Source organism: Ambystoma mexicanum, chromosome 8, assembly GCF_040938575.1.
Source record: "Ambystoma mexicanum isolate Mex_15411 chromosome 8, UKY_AmexF1_1, whole genome shotgun sequence".
Taxonomy (NCBI): domain Eukaryota; kingdom Metazoa; phylum Chordata; class Amphibia; order Caudata; family Ambystomatidae; genus Ambystoma; species Ambystoma mexicanum.
In genome coordinates this window covers 1674409618-1674427300 of record NC_090929.1, presented here as the reverse complement: position 1 = coordinate 1674427300, position 17683 = coordinate 1674409618, and positions in this window count along the sequence as shown.

Sequence of the window (17683 nt, the reverse complement as noted above, 5' to 3'; positions counted from 1 at the left end):
CTACGAAAGATTATAAAAGGAGAGGAAAAGAAACACAAAACCTTCTCCTACCACAGCAATACAGATAATGAAACCTGCTCCACCGAAAAGCATGCCAGAAAAACCCCCAGAGTGGAAAAGCAGCACGGATGCATTTAAAGATATAATTATAGCAAACTACAAAAGGACACTGAGAATCAAGAAAAGCCCACATGAAGACGACAATGAACTGAACGATTACCTGGACAGCACAGCACATCTAGGAAACAACATTTGATACCAGCACATGAAGGAAGTAGGAAGAAGGCAATCAGAAGGAGAATGCTTCACCTGCGCACTTCTACCGTGCAGCATGGGAAAATCCAAAACCTTTGTGGCCGTAGAAATTGATGTCCCTACAGCACACTGTATGTCACACATAGCAATATGCAACACCAGAGGCCAATTTATGGGAAGAGATGCCTCATTGATATGGGCCACTGAAAAGGATTACCCAGATGAAGATGGCTACGTCCAGGATATTAAAACAAGAAACAGAGCACATACTAGGAATCACGTGATCAGATATGAGAACGCTGAAGTTAAAGGATCAGGAACAAGATCGGAAATAAACCCGAGACTGAACGTCCAACGAAAAACTGCAGAAGAGGCTCAAATTTGGAAGAACAGGGGCCAAATGCAGATTTGGGGAACAGTGGTTTCCCCAGGTGGATGGGAAGAAGGAGTAGTAATCTGCCAAGCTTGGATGGTCCTTGGAGCCTGCCACAAAGCGATAGAGAACTCACAGAGGTTATGCAAACCTCTATGGCCAAAGTTGGTGAGACTGCTGACATGGGTCGAAGACAGAGGAGGACCTTTGCAAATAGTACCACTGGAAAACCCAAAACTGTGCTTCAGAAGCAATGGCACAAGGAAAATGGGAGAGAATCAAAACTGCGGACGAATCTTTGAAGCCCCAGGGATGACGCAAGGGAACGCAGTTATAGTGGACCATTACTGGGCGTGTGGATGCAAGGCATATATAAGACTACCGAAAAACTGGGGAGGCATATGCTCACTAGTGAACGTCCACGTTCCCGCACTAGTGATACCAAAAAGTGATTTGAGTCTTGACAGTTTCCCGAAAGCAGATGCTCATCTAAGTAAGAGGAGATCTGTGGAACTGGTATCCCGGATGAAGAGAGAAAATTACTTTTCTGCCAAATCAGAAGAAGCATTCCATGCAATTCCATACGAGCACAGGCTGTTCAGCCTCACCTCAACAGTATTCACAACAATGCTCCTGCTGCACATCCAAATAGGAGTGAATGCTAAATGCTTGCAGATAACCAGATGGGAGTTATTGCAGACCCTCAACACCACCATAAAAGGATTCAAATCGATCAAAGAAGAGCTGAGAGCAATTTGATTAATGACCCTCCAGAACAGGTATGTGCTTGACATGATCACAGCGATGGATGGAGGTGTTTGTGCAAAAATCGGAGAATCATGTTGCACCTTTATACCTTCGCATGATGAAGAAAATGGAACCTTAACAGAGGCCATAAGCATATTGACAAACCTAAAGAACCAGATGATCAATGAAAGTGATGAAGTGGACGATGACAGCTGGTTTGGAGCCCTGTTCTCATGGGTCCCACAATGGATGGCAGATATATTCAAGTTTCTGGGAGCCTTACTAGCAATGATACTACTAGGATTCTGTGTTATCAAGATAATTATCACACAGTGCCAGAAAACTGCGAAGAAAGCCATTGGGATGAAAATCATGGTCGATGTCGAACCAGGGTGCAAGCCCAGAGACCTGACTGATGAAGAAATAAGAGACTTTGTGAAAACCAGCGAATTTGCGCCAGAAGGAACAAAGTTTACATACCCCAGGAAACGAAGAAAGTATGAAGGAAAATGAATCTATTGCAGCCCAAATGGACAATGCCAGCTAATGACCTGGAACAAAGACGAACATGTAAAAACAGCAGGAAGTTTGAAAGGTGTGATAAAAATATGGACTCCAAAGATACACACATTCACACCATCTTGTACAAACCCAGAAGATGACGGACAAGACACAGATGAACCAAAAAAGATGAATGCAAAGGAGGAAGCAAAAGTGGTTGATGAACCACCAGATGGGGGAGTGTAGAGGAGGTCCCAGACATGGCCAGCACCCCTGCCCCCCATTTCGAGGTACCAGGAACATACTTGCCAAGGAATGTGACGTATGAGGAGCAAATGAACCAACAGAGAGCAGCACTCGGGCTCTGCACAGTGTACATCAGAAGAGCAATACCTGTTGAAGCACCCATAACTAGACAACCATGGGCTGCACGATACCCTCTTAGACAACCATACCAACAACTGACACGAAATGAAGAGTACCTACAGACAGTCCACGAAGAGACCCAAAGAGCCTTAATGGATGGCCAGTGGAAATGACACAGGGGCCTGGACAGACTCTCGGATGAACGAAAACGGCTATCAAAGATAACACGCCAGTGCGAACAGCTGTGAAAACAGATGTAATGGACGCCGGAGAAGAGACGATGTTTATACGTAAAGAAACATTCCGGTAAAACAAGATGGAAGTATCCAACCAGCTAACACGTGTAAATAGGCTTGGAACGCAAGAAGCTAAGAAAAGAAAACAGTACTGCTTGCAATGCGTAGTAGAAGAATAGAGCGGCAAGCGCCAACCATATATATACCTCAATAAAGCACAGTGTCCAAGTGCATTTTGTAAGCAGAAGTATGCCCAGGCGGCCAGGGGCCTAGCAGGCCAGGTTTCATATTCCTGCTAGAGCCGAAGGAAGAGCGGAATCGAAATTCAGCAAAGAAGCAGCTCACACCTGGGAATTCGAGGTCAACCTAAGGAAGGGAGGAGAGCTGCAACTCTGAAGGAACGAAACTCCAGAGCATACCAGCCTGCCCTGTGAAGGTCAAGATAAGGGGGGGCCAGGCAGGTTCCGAGGCTAAGGAAGAATTAAATACACGAAAAGCTGGAAACTGAAGCAGATTCACGGTGAACAAACATGTGACCAGCCAGGCGCGAAGAGTTACCAACGTCTGTTGTCACCCAGAACCAAGGAGGCCATAACGTCTACAGATAAGAGGCTACCGTTTTGAGGCCATACCCAGCCAAATAATTGACACATAGCCCAAAGGCACTGATTGATGGATGGGAGGCAGGGTGAATCTTGGGGCACTAGGCACCTGGGTGTCCAGTCTGCATGCTGCTAATTAAAATGGAGATTTATGACTAGGGGTGTAACCTACCCAATCATAATGGACCAAGTTATCTAGGGTCCTATAGATAGTTGAACCAATAGGACGTCGTACTTGTAGTGACGTTTATCACGTGTGATGTAGAGTGATGGGCGTAGATGCCCACCCGATAAGAGTTATCCAATCCGCATGCTCTGTTATCATATACAGATATAGCACCTATACTAAAGTTACCTTTTCCAACCAATTATATTGCATGACAAACTTGTAGAGTTAGACATCAATGATGACGAGTTTTGACCATAAAAGTTACTGTTTGTATGAAGTTCGAAGAAGTTGAAACGAGACAGGCGATTGCATCACTGCTGATTCCCATTTGTTTCCCCGTTTTCTGTACTTGCCATTAAACGGACTTCCCTTTGCCAAACTATTGAATCATGTTGGAGTAAGTGAATGCTGCACCCGCATTCCTCACATGGTGCAGCTATCTTGTTTTGCAGGTACTTGAGGGTGAGCTCTGACCTATGGGCCCCTCAGAGGACATCCCCCCTCTCTTGTACAGCTGAGTGCGTCTGAATACGGGGAAAGACCAGGCCACCTGTAGGTGAACCCAGTACCACGCAGGTTTTAGGGCAATCTGATCGGCTATGGGCCAAGTTTGTAGGTCCAAATGGAGCAAGGAAGAGGGCGCATTTTTTGGCAGCAGTAATAATTTCTTTAAAAATATATTCTCAGTCGGAAGATAAACCTTTTGTATGAGCATAGCCCCAAATCTCTGCTCCTTATGAGGCTGCTGGAAGGGCCTGTTTGTCAAAAATCTCCATAGCCAGAAAGATTGCCCCACAACCGTGGCTACGGAAGTACGAAGAAATGCCTTCACACTATTTTGAGAGATTAACCTTGGCTTTGGTCAGTTGGCCGTTCCAGCAAGCTACTTCATTGAACCTAATCCCCAAGTAATCAAAGTGGTAACTTGCTCCAAAACATGGCCCTCGAACATTACCCTCAATTTATGGGATTTAGTAAAGGGAGGCTTGAAGACCATAACCTTGGTTTTCTTGACGTTCACTTCCAGCCCGAGGGCCTTGCATTTCCCCAAAAAGAAATCTGCCCCTCGGGGTGGTTGCAAGGATTGCCGCATCATCGGCAAAGAATACAGTGGGCCATCTCTTGGAACCAATCCTAGGCGCATCCAACTCACCTTGCTCCAAGGCATCCACCACTTCAATCCACATGAAAATGAAGGGAGTACATACCTGGAGTCAAATTCAACAGAAACCTGTTCTTGGCTTGAAACCGATTATCTAGTTAATAACATATAAACATTGCTCATCTCTGTGACCTGTATTCCCAAGTGGGTGGTATGTTGAAGACATTTTCACTTTTCTTTTGGAATAATATATTAATTTTGAAATAAAATAAAAGAACATTATTTTTAAGCAAGTATTTATTTAATAAAATGATAATCCAACAGTTCAACCTGACCATTTATTTTCTGTATGAATGTGTCCAAAATACATCCCCTCGGAAAAACATTACATGACGAGGCAGCGGAGAAAACAAAAAGGCACGTAACATTCATCAACATGCGCTCAGCATTTCATTTCATGCCACACAGCAGACACATTCAAGTCATCATAGAAAGAATGAGATGAGAAGCACCCAGTGAATAGATGCTTTCGACTGCCCGAGGCTGATGTGCCAGAAACACTGCCAGGATTAAACTATATATTTCCATCTAGATTTGCATATTGCAAAATCACGTCAGAAAATTCTATCTCTTGAACCGTTCCAGACTCAATGCTTAACAGAGCCAAATACATACTATGTTTGTGTTTGTGTGTATGTGCGTTGCAACCTTTTCTGACATGGCAACTCAGCACTATCATAGTGAGTGCCAAATCATTCCATCAGGGTATTGCAGTTATGCACCAGCATTGTGAAGTGTGAACATCGTTTTATGTGTGTTGATTGTTGTGTATTTACCGGTGTCTAGAAATGACATTTCCATGGTGCTGTAGGAGAGCAAAGAGGCCATGTTGTTTACTGGCACACGTGACGGAATTTCCGACGGACACACCAAGCAAGACAAAACGCCCTCAGTAACCCTGCATGAGTTTTCTGGGCTTTCCTATGCGCAACATGCCATTTCTAATAGTGTCTGACTCTTCCTTCTCTGAATTACAGGATGGTGTTGTGCCTGAAGATGGTGTTGTTCCTAATGACTCTGTTGGGCATGTTAACCTGGGCAAATGCGCAGAGGCGGAAGACACACTAGACCTACTACAGCGTGCATCTACAGGACGAGAGTCAATGTTTACCAGATGTCCTGCAGCTGTATAGTTTGGCCTGTAAAACCATCCTACAAATACTGGACTCTGTGAAGGACAAGGTGGAGATCCAAAATGGGAACAGGGCTGCAAATTCTCCACTGGTTCTCCATGTTTATGCCACTGGCTCATTTCAGAGCACAGTTGCAATGGTGGTAGGACTTTCACCACCTGGATGCTCATATGCTTCTATGTCATTTCATCACCTGGCATTTTAATGTGTACATTCTAATGAAAACACTCATCATTTTGTTTTTGGGGTGGGGGTTATACCCCGCAACCCTCCCTCCCCCACTTATTGTTAGCTGTTCCCTACCACCCAAGCCTTTATCTGCTCTTCCCCACCTAAAAGATTCATTGAGCATATTTGTTGTAATATACACGTTAAAATGTCAGCGGATGAAATTGCAGGCGATGAAAGGACGTTGTACCGTTCATATGTACCCCGGCCGGTGTTGAATGTTATGCAGAATCACATGCACAAACACGTCTCGTTTGCAAGTATGAAACACCATCAGAGCAGGCTTTTACAAGCTGGCCCACTCCCAAACATGATAGAGGCTACTGACTTGACACCCATACAGATGGTCCCACAACATGTCCGAGAGGAAATGTATCACACTAGAGACAGTGTTATTTATACACATTTTCCAGGGTTGTCCCATGACTTCCACATACTATGAAGCAGCAGCACACCCCTGATGATGGTATCCCTGCCATGTGTCGCACTGTATGCAGTCACCCCAAGGTTTTTACAGACGTCATGGCATACTGACTAATTTAAACCCTTTTTCCTAGGTGACAATGCTTATCCCCAGAAAAGATTCCTGCTCCACCTGGACAGAAACCCCTGCAGATGGAAGATCCAATATTGCACACACCTGGACGGGCAAGACCAGGGACCAGAAGGTTAAAATGATGCTGGTGTCTCAGCAATGCAGATCTTCTATGTTCAATGAAAACACAGTGCTTAATGTCGTTACTAGAAGAAAGAACCCTCTCCCCGAAGACTGCCACGACATGTTCAACTGTGACTGACCTCCCGAAGGAGGAGCCGAATACCCATGTCAGAGCAGTCATGGGGAAAGAAGAGGTGCAGAACTTGGTGACAGGCAACTGCTGCTGTATAAGCGTCTAACAAGCAAACCATAAATAAATAAATAAATGTGTACAACTTTGAGGAACGTTTAAGTCACACTGACAGACACAATTAATAGGTGTAACTGGTTAAAAATAACTTGTGATTGTAATATTTGTATTTATTTTTAAGATGTATACAAAGGTCTTGGAGCCCCTTTCATGAGAACGAACACGGCCAAATAACCTGTTGCATAGGTAGGTTCCCACTCTGAAGGGTCTACAATCACGTTTAAGCTCACTGTTCCTTTCATAAAGAAGAAATATCCATTTGCATATCAGTCTGGCCTCACCCACCCTGTGCAGTCCAGCATCAAAATGCCAAAATGGGTAAATAGAGAAACAGGGTGATAGTTTGCTGGGACGTTTGGGTCAGCAGAGAATTTCTTCAATAGAGGTGAGACAGTTGCACATTAGAAGTAAGCAGGGAAGAGTACAGCAGAGAGAGAGAGGATAAAGAGCTCAGAGAGATCAGGGCAACTGATTGAGACTCATTCTTGGAACAGTTGGGGAGGAAAAGGGTCAAAACCGCAAGATGGGTTGGCACTGCAAAGGGTGAGTGTTCATTTAATAGAGCAGGTAGGGGAAAGAGGGGAGGTGGTGGACAGAGTCGTTGGGGAGAGAGAGAGTAGGGCTGTGAGAGTGACACACATTTTAGAGCAAGAGTAGTGAACAAGGTCATTAGCAGAAATGGAGGAGGCTAGGGATATTGGCTTGAGGGCGTGAGCAAAGCTTGCAGGGTAGATGAAAGTTTGCAGTGGTGATTGTGAAGGGAGGAGATTACGTTTGTGAAGTAGGAGGATTTGGCAGAGTCCAGTGCAAAGATTAGGGCAGCAAGGGATCTTTGTAGGATAGGAGTAGAGAAGGGGTATGTAATTTGCACCAGCATCGTATGTCACAGCACATGTATGTTTTGAGGGTCAGAATTTCAAGTTAGTGTTGGTCAAATGAAGTCATGAGTGCATAGTGAATTTTCTTTTTCTGTTGCGATACACACATAAGCATTTTCTTTTAGCAAACACCATATTGCAGATTTCTGCCCCATATAACCCACCCAGGTGAAAGGAGTAATTAGAAACACGTTGCAAATACCAAGGACTGCTATGTCTCCCACCGCACTACTGTCTACGGCCCCAAACTATGGAAAAACTTACCTTGGTGTCTAAGCAACACAACAGTTCTTACTTGCTTTCGAAAATCTCTTAAAACCTTGCAATTTATTGAATTCTTATTTTTCGGCAGTGTTCTAGTTCCCAGGTTTTCTGGAGCGCTTACCATGGAGTCAAAATGTTTGATGTATCACGTGCGCTAGATGCAGGTAATGCTGCCAGGTTTGCTAGCGCTATACAAATGCCTCAAATCCAACCCTCTTCATTAGATGGCAGGCAGCGCTTGATCCTAGCCCAATGGGGTAAGTGCCTGTAACTTACTAAACTCAAACATTCACAAACCATCCTTCAACAAGCTAAAATGCCTATACAAGTGTTCATGCATATGTGTGCCTGCTTCTGACAGGTTGTGAAGGTATGACTGCTATATCTACTTTTCGACCAAAGGTGCCTTGGAATTGTTGCGCACCAATGCATGCGCCGCTGTCCAGGTCTGTGGTCTCCTTTGTCATTCTAGACTGATTGGTGGGTCTCTTGCTGCTGGTCGGGGTGCATGCTGTGAGGGATAAGTTGGTTGGTGATTCATGGTTACTCGATGCGCTCGGTGGGGGGGCTTTGAAATGTCCCCTGACTACTGCGGGGCAAGGTGTCGCAACACGTCTTTCTGTTGCGGCAGGAGAGTGTACCCTTCGCCTGTTTGTACAGTTAATCTGTGAGGGTATTGAGTGCATGACTGTTGATGGAAACGGATCTGTTCATGGCTAAAATGGCATCATGCATGTGGGCGTGCAAAGCCAGGTTTCTGGCGAGTGAATGAACTAGCCAACTAATGGCCCATCATGCAGCAGCACTGTTTATCTGCAGTGCTCACAAGCTGGCTCTGACCTTTGCCAGTAGGGGCTGCAGCCACTGTGGACATTGATGCAGAAGAATTCTTTGTGGAAACCGCTAGGACGCATCACCTGGATCTACATTTTAGTGCACTACCGCTGCTTCCATCCAAGCTGAGTTACTCAAGGTGCTTTGTTGCTAGGGTGACCTGACGTCTAGGTTTTCCCGGGACAGTCCGGGGAAATCACCTTCCGTCCCGGGGTCCCAATAGTTTTTTTATTATATAAATCCCATCTGGGGTTTTGGTCACGGTGCCTTTTTTGCCGGATCGGGTCCCGGCGCACCTCTTCCTGCGCGAATGGGGGCGTGAAATGCCTTTCATGCACCCATTTCCTCCCCCTTACCCTCCACAGCGATCTCCTCCAATGAGAGGAGTGTGCAGGTTAGCACACCCCCTCCCCGCTTCCCGCCACGGGCCAGCGACATAGAAGTAGGACTGAAGTTATATTGCAATTACTTTAGTCCTACTTCTATTTCAATGACCCGTCCGGGTTTTTCTTTTCTAAAATCTGGTCACCCTATTTGTTGCTGCAATTGGTGACAGGGTTGCAGTTGTACGAGTAGCGTATAGAAAACCCCTTGAGCTCACACAGTGTAGTTGACAGTCTAAAAAATATGTCACGCCACTTACGCAGAAAAGCAGTGGAGGGAAAGTAGAAGCACTTACCTCTGGGGGATTGTTGCTTTACAAATTTCCAATCTCCTCACTTTGCTCTTTTGGGACCTTGTTTTTGGTGGCTCTCTGCCCAATGACCTACATACGGTTCTATGTTCATTCATGCCCAGTTTTTTTTCCACAGCTTTTTTTGCCGAACATGTTTTGCCAGATATTTTTATTTGGGGGGTCCCCCCTAATCCCACCCATCCCCTATTATGTATTCCCTATACTGCACCCTACCCCCATATATGCCCCCTGCCCCCATATGTGTCACCGTTTATTTTCGGCAAAACATTTGCTGCAAAAAGTGCAGGGGAAAGAAAAACAGGCAATGAATGAACGTCGTACCCCAGAAACACCCCTCATCCATAATGGTCAGGACAGGGTCTTGGATTGGAGTAACACTCTAAAGGGGGGATGCGAGGGTGTGAGCCATCACCTGTGCCTCTTCTGTATTCACAGCACTCTAGCACTTTTTTGCACATCTTGTTTTCTGCACCTTCTCTCTTACTTTCCGCGCGTGCTCTTGCTTTTTGCGCTTCTCTTGCATTTTGCACCTTATCCTGCTTTCTGCACATGTTCTCTTGCTTTCTGCACGTTGTATGGCTTTCCGCCACTTCACTTGCCCACAGCACCGTCTCTCTTGCTTTCTGCACCATCTCTCTTGCTTTCTGCACCTTTTCTTGCTGTGTTTTCCTCTTGCTTTCTGCACCTTCTCTCTGGATTTGTGCACCTTCTGTTAATTTCTGTACATTCTCGGGATTTCTGCACTGTCTCTGTGCTTTCTGCACATTGTCTCGTGCTTTCTGCACCTTCGCTCTTGCATTCTGCACCTTCTCCTGCTTTCTGCACATTTTCTCTTGCTTTCTGCACCTTCTATTGCATTCTGCACCTCCTCCTGCTTTCTGCACATTGTCTCTTGCTTTCAGGACCGTCTCTTACTTTCCGCACGTGCTCTTGCTTTCTCTGCCTTATCGCTTGCTTTCTGCACCTTTTCTTGCTTTCTGCATTTTCTCCTTTGTTTTCTCTCTGCATCTTCGCCATTGTTTTCAGCACCCTCTCTTCTCTTCATTTCTGCACCACCTCTTGCTGTCTGCACCTTCTCTTTCTGCACGTTCACTCTTGCTTTCTGCGCCATCTCTCTTGCTTTCTGCACCCTTTTCTGCTTTCTGCACATTCCCTCTTGCTTTCTGCACATTCCCTCTTGCTTTCTGCGCCTTTTCTTGCTTTCTGCAACTTCTCTATTGTTTTATACACCTTCTTTTGCATTAATCATCTTCCCTTAGTTTCTGAACCTTCTCTTTCAGGAACTAATAATCCCTTCTCACTCTCTCCTTCTCACCTGTGGACATGCTTGGGGCTATTTGGTGTGCCAAATGCTCTACTTCAGTTTTGTCAAATACTAATATGTCATCACTTATATGTAAGTCGTCCAGGGCTCCTCTGTTGGCATTTCGAAAATCGTCTGCCGCCCTATACACACCCAAACCCAATCTTTTGTAATAATACAGTTCTTCATGTGTCGTGAAGGTGGTGATATATCTTGAGACCGTCTGTAGAACCCGTTGGTCGTATCCAACCCTCATATCCAACTTCAAAAAGAATGCTGCACCTTGCAAACTGAGACATTATAATTTATCATAGGGGTGATGTGTCTTTCGCGTTTGATAGCCTTATTAGGCAGCTGCATGTCCACACAGATCCTGACGGAGGCAGGTTGTCTCGGTTTCCATGCAATCACAATTGGGGAAGCCCAAGGAGTGGGGCCATCCACCCGTTCAATTATTCCCAGTGCTACCAGTTTCTTGGTCTCTTCCTCCACCTCGCTCCTGAAGTGAAATGGAACCCTCCAATGTTTTAGGGCAACTGGCTGGACAGTCTCGTCAATGTGCAGGTGGACTGGATCGCCCTTCATGCATCCAATTCCAGTCAACATAAACCTCAAATGCAAAGTTAACAATTTGCAGTGCCTCAGTCATGGCGCAGCCAAATAGAGAGTCCTCACCTACTGCAGTTACATAGACTCGTGCTTGGATCTGCCATTCACCGTGTAAGACTACAGCCACAAACCCTCTTTCTAGAAGGAGATGCTTTGTACCCCCAAATGTGAATATGTGCACTTGCGTGAGCTTCAACAGTGGAGGCTTGCACAATGCCTTCTAATGTGATGATGCAATAATATGAACAGGGGCTCCCATGTCAATGAGCCATTGGGTGTTCATGCCATGCACACGGACAATGGATCTCGGCTGCTTCTTGTGCTTTCCACCTGTATTCAAAACATTTAAAATGAAGAATACATCCCCATCGACATCAACTACACTTTTTGGATCCTCTCCTGTGCAGCTCGGTCTCCTTGAGCAACTTTTTCCTTCCTCTTATGGAATTGTTGTCGTGGTTTGGGACGCACTCTGGACATTAAAGGAGGCAGTTGAGCACGACAAGCCCTCCCTAAGGGATTGGTGAGGCCACACCAGTCGCATGTGTGACCTTTGGCAGCGCAGGAGAACTCTGTGCAGCAAATGATATCCCCAGTGTAGACAAATAGCAGGAGACTCATGAGGCTTCTCACTTTAGGCTGGACCTCTCATTTTGTATAATGTATATGGTTGTTTGTGCACAGAATATGCATCTTCCAATTGTATGGCCTTCAGTGCGGCATCTAATCTGGACGTTCTCACTTCCAACAACTCCCAGTTCCAACCTCCCCAGTTCCAGTATTCTGGATGCTAGGGACACGCAGTATTTGCTTCCGTAACGTGACAGAAAAACAGCCCTATATCACTTCAGCGTAAATCTCGTCTTCCTCATTCAACAGCACACATGAGAATGCAAGCTGTCGGAGTCTTGCATGAAAGTAGCAAGCGTCTCATCGTCCCTTTGCTTGATATCACGACATAGAAAACGTTCATAGTCTGCATTGGCCATGGGGCTAAACTAATTGCTCAACACTGTCGTCGCAGGAGGCATCAGTTGCATTTAGGGTTTTGAAAGATTTTATGCACCGCAGGGCCGACCGAATACAAGAGCATGAACTTTTTCACAATGTCATTAAAGGGATGGTTTGCCCAAAAAATGTTATTTCAAAAATAGGCAATATTAAAAAAAAACGATTGGCATTTTTTTTTCCAAGTCCCTATGTAAAATTTTGAGCTATTCAAGCTCAAAATTTGCAAAAGCAAGCACATGGCCGCATCCATTTTGTGAAATGGATGCCCGCCTGTGCTGGCTTTTGCTTTTGCGGCACTAATGAAGGAAAGGCCAGCCAGCTGTAATAAACAAAAGCTACCACTGGGTGGCTTTTCCTTCATTGGTGCCGGGACTCGGAGGACGCGGACCGGAGACCAGAGCAGAAAAGCTGAAGCTGCATCTCGGTAAGTGCTATTTATTATTTTTTTAAAATAAGCACTAGCTGTGTTTTTTTTCACATTTTTCTGGGCTGGAGGAGCCCGGAAAACTTAGAAATAAAACCGCAGTTTTATATTGTATTTATGTTTGCGGTAGCTTTTGAAGCGACCGCAGACATAAATACAACGTTATTGTGTTTGAAAACGCTGCGGTTTTTCTTTCTAACTTAACTTAGAAAGAAAAAACGCAGCGTTTTCAAACACAACCGCGTTGTGTTTCTGCCTAAATCTGCTTTCCCATTTGGGGCTCTAGGGCTCCCCACGGAGAGCCCTAGAGCCCCAAATGGGAAAGCAGATTTAGGCAGAAACACTGCAGCATTTAGCATTGCAGAAAACAACCGCGTAGTGTTTCTGCCTAAATCTGCTTTCCCATTTGGGGCTGTCGGGCTCCCTGTGGGGAGCCTGAGAGACCCAAATGGGAAATCAGCTGTAGGCAGAAACACAGCGGCATGTAAACACAAGCGTTTTGTGTTTCTGCCTGCCTTGGCTTTCACTTTGGGTCTCCGGTGCTCACCGGAGACCCAAAGTGATAGCCACGGCAGGCAGAAACACAACGTGGTTGTGTTTGAAAATGCTGCGGTTTTTCTTTCTGAGTTTCTCAGGCTCCTCCGAGCCAGAGGAGCCTGAGAAACTTAGAAAGAAAAAACGCATTGTTTTCAAACACAATAACGTTGTATTTATGTTTGCGGTCACTTCAAAAGCTACCGCAAACAGAAATACAAAATTTTTAAAGCTGGGGTTTTATTTCTAAGTTTTCCGGGCTCCTCCAGCCCGGAAAAATTAGAAAAAAAAACGCAGCTAGTGTTTATCCCCGTCCTCCGCGTACAGCACCAATGAAGGAAAACCCACCCAGTGGTAGCTTTTGTTTACTACAGCTGGCTGGCTTTTCCTTCATTAGTGCCGCAAAAGCCAAAGCGAGCACAGAGGCGGGCATCCATTTCACAAAATGGATGCCTCCATGTGCTTTCTTTGAGCTTGATTTGCTCAAAATGTTAAATAAGGACTTGGGGAAAAAAATTGCCAATAGATCTTTTTAATATTGCCTATCTATTTTCGAAATAACAAAATTTGGGCAAACCATCCCTTTAAGTTCCCCAGTGGCATCAAAATGCATTTCAAGGCGTTCTACCTAGAGCGCCCATCTCAGGCCTTGGCTGGGTGGTGCTCCCAGGATATCAAATTCAACCAAAGGGGAGAGTGATTCATGCTGTCTGGGGAGTCTCCCTTGGCTTTGAGCCTCTTCTGATCCTCAGCCATTTCCTGTCTGTGCTTGTGTACGTGTGTACAACAGACACATTCCTCTTCAAGGTATCGAACACATTGGACACGGGGGGGCAGGACACTAGCAGATATCATTCTCAGTGCACGATAGGCATACCTCTGTCAGGCAGTCAACACTCAATAGCCTGTGTGCAGGAGATGTTCAGAAAACAGGCCAGGAGGGAAGTTCCAGCATGCCGTGACAGCTCCTGAGGCGCACAACCACTCAAAAAAGAGCTGCAACCTTGAAGAATGGGCTCCCACTTGGGTTGCACATGAGCCATGCAAGGAGCACCCAATGGGTGGCTAGCATACCAGCCCTAATCGCCTGAAGGCATGGTGCGCGTTCCATAGAGGAAGGATCCTGTGCGTCGCAGTAGTTCAGTGGTGCATCGGTTCATCGGGTGCCCTAAAAGCAGAGTCAGCACGGCAGAGGGCGTTCAGGAATCTGGTAACAGGCAACGGTGCAGACCGCCAACCTCGTTGCCAGAAGTGTGGGGTTCCCTCAGTTGTAAGGGACCCACAGGCTCAGTAAAGTAACACACCACCAGAGACAGGATGCGTGCGTACTTGTGGCTGCTCCTGCTGTCTTAATGTGAGGAGGACGAGAGAACTTCATCTTGCTGACAGTTGTGATCCGTCAGTGGGGGGTGTTGGATAGTGAGGATGTGCCTCATTACTCCGTTTTCTCTGGTTGAGAGTGTAGTTGCGGTTTGAAATGTTTCTTGATCTGTGTTCTTGTCACAGTACTGAGGAAGAAGCCTGAACTCTTTTTATTGTATTGACGCCCTGACTTATCGGTGGCGTCATCTTAAAGGCACACTAAACACACATCGCTTGCGCACTGCCGCTATGATGTGTGTACTCCTCATCCTAATCTTTGTGCTTCTCTGTGTGGGAGATGAAATATCTTTAAAGAGGAAGGTAAGGGATTGTTGGAGGGACTGCTGGGGATCGAGGAGCTGATGGTGGCAACAGAGGCGCTTGACGAATAGATGGTGAGATTGGTGGGCCTCAAAAGTGGTTGGTAGGGCTGGTAAGGCTCAAGGACTGTTGGTAGGTCAGGTGGGGCTCGAGGGGTTGTTGGTAGGACAGGTGGGGTGCACAGGGCTGTTGGTGGGACTGGCGGGGTCCAAGGGCTGTTGATAGAACAGGTGGAACTTAAGGGATTGTTGGAGGGGCTGCTGAGGATTGAGGAGCTGATGGTTGCACTGGAGGTGCTCGAGGGATCGATGGTGAGATTGGCGGCACTCAAGGGCTGTTGGTAGGACTGGTGGGGATGAGGGGTTCTTGGTAGGACAGGTGGGGCTTGAGGGGTTTTTGGTTGGACATGTGAGGCTCAAGGGTTTTTTGATAGGACAGGTTGGATTTGAGAGCCTTGTGGTGGAAATGGTGGTGTTCGAGGAGATCGAGGGGCTAGTAGTGAGACTGGTGTGGATCAAGCGGCTGCAGTTGGAATGGGAGCAGTTTGATTGGCTGTTGATGGGACTTGTGGGGCTTGAGGGCTCTTGGGATGACAGGTGTGGCTTGAGGGGTTGCTGGTGAGACTGGTGTGGCTTGAGGGGTTGATGATGAGACTGGTGGGGCCTGAGGGATGTTGGTAGGATAGATGGGGCTTGAGGGGTTGCTGATAGGGCAGGTGTGGCTCGAGGGGTTGATGATGAGACTGGTGGGGCCTGAAGGATGTTGGTAGGATAGATGGGGCTTGAGGGGTTGCTGATAGGGCAGGTGTGGCTCGAGGGGTTGATGATGAGACTGGTGGGGCCTGAGGGGTTGATGATGAAACTGGTGGGGCCTGAGGGATGTTGGTAGGATAGATGGGGCTTGAGGGGTTGCTGTAAGGACACGTTGAGTTTGAGGGTGTTGGGGTGGGATTGGTGGCACTCAAGAGGCTAATGGTGGGGCTGGAGAGGCCGATGGTGCGAATGATGTGGCTCAAGAGGCGTATGTTTGGATGAGAGGGGCTTAAGGGTCTGATGGTGGTACTGGTGGGTCTCGAGGGGCTGATGGGACTGGTGGGGTTTGAGGGCTGTTGGTATGACATATGTGGCTGGAGGAGTTGATGGTAGTACAGGTGGGGCCTGCTGGTGTGACTGGTGGAGCTCAGTGAACTGATGGTCACACTGGAGCTGCTCGAGGAAGAGCACCGAAGACGATCAAACGTAACTGTCTAGAAAAAGCAAAAGTCGTAAACAAAGTTTCCATAGGTGAACCTGCGGAAGGATCATTAACGGCAGTGTAGCTGGAGGGTCCGCTGCCGGCCTGGCCTTGGTTGTATCCCAGATGCACACACCCACATCCCAGGGTGGCCCTCATGCTACAGTCCAACAGTGGGACAATCCGCAGCCAGGGTGCATGGAGGACCAGGCACTGGGGCCGGGATCCCCTCCCCAGGGGGGCCAGAGGGACCGTAGACAGGTGGGGACATCCAGCAGGGTTGACTTAACCTGCCTGGAGAGCACCCTTCCAACACACACAAAGGGGGGAGGGGAGGGGAGGGGAGAGAAGAAGAGAGAAGGAGAGAGAAGGAGAGAGAAGGAGAGAGAAGGGGAGAGAAGGGGAGAGAAGGGGGGAGAAGGAGAGAAGGAGAGAAGGAGAGAAAGAGAAAGAGAAAGAGAGAGAGAAGAGAGAGAGAGAGAGAGAGAGAGAGAGAGAGAGAGAGAGAGAGAGAGAGAGAGAGAGAGAGAGAGAGAGAGAGAGAGAGAGAGAGAGAGAGAGAGAGAGAGAGAGAGAGAGAGAGAGAGAGAGAGAGAGAGAGAGAGAGAGAGAGAGAGAGAGAGAGAGAGAGAGAGAGAGAGACCTGAGCCAACCCCAAGCAGCCATACCGGCTGGGCACTCCATCTCTGAACCCGCCCCACCAGTGGGCGGGTGGGCCTTGATGGGCCTCTGTTCGGCAGGACTGTCCTGAGTGGGGGTTACGTGAGCAGAGGGAAACCTGGCTTTTCTCACTAGGGAGATGGGACCCAGCATGCCATGTGAGCCGGGCCTACACAACGGGCAGGCATCAAGGTCCAGCCGCCCACCACTATGGGTGAGTGATGGCCAGATTTACCAGTGCAGCAGGTGAACTTTCCTTGTCGCCAGGTAGTTACAGCTTGGCCCTGTGTGGCTGGGCTGCTATTTGAAGACAGTAGCAGTCCCACACAACCTTTTGCCACTTCTATCCTTCACTCTGTCCCTCAAAGGGCAGGAGGGGGATGAGCGGCTGCTGTGTGTCCGGTTGGGCTGGCAGAGGAGCGGCATGTCTCTGTTGCCATGGGAAGCCTTATGTGCTGCAGTAGGAAGCAGGTGGAGGGGTCTACCCGGGCTGAGCACCCCGAACTCTTCTTTTTTAACCCTGATGGTCTCAGCTGACTCCCAAATAGGGAAACTAGACGGGGCGCTGGCCCTTATCGCCACATGGGTGGGATGGGCATATCTGCAACCAGCCCATCTTCTCCTGCACCGGCAGTTCAGCCGACATCTGAAAGTAACATGGGTCTCTTGGCAGTGGCTCATTCGGCTCAAACGTCGATGAAGGATGTACCTAGCTCCGATAATTAGTGTTAATTGCAGGACACATTGATCATTGACTCTTCAAGTTGCTCTTAGGGGTAAGCCTGTCTGAGGGTCACTTGAATGTCAATTGCCCCAGGAACCCTTTCCACGGTGCAGCTGTGGCCATCGCATGGACCCTGTTCCCTTCATTGC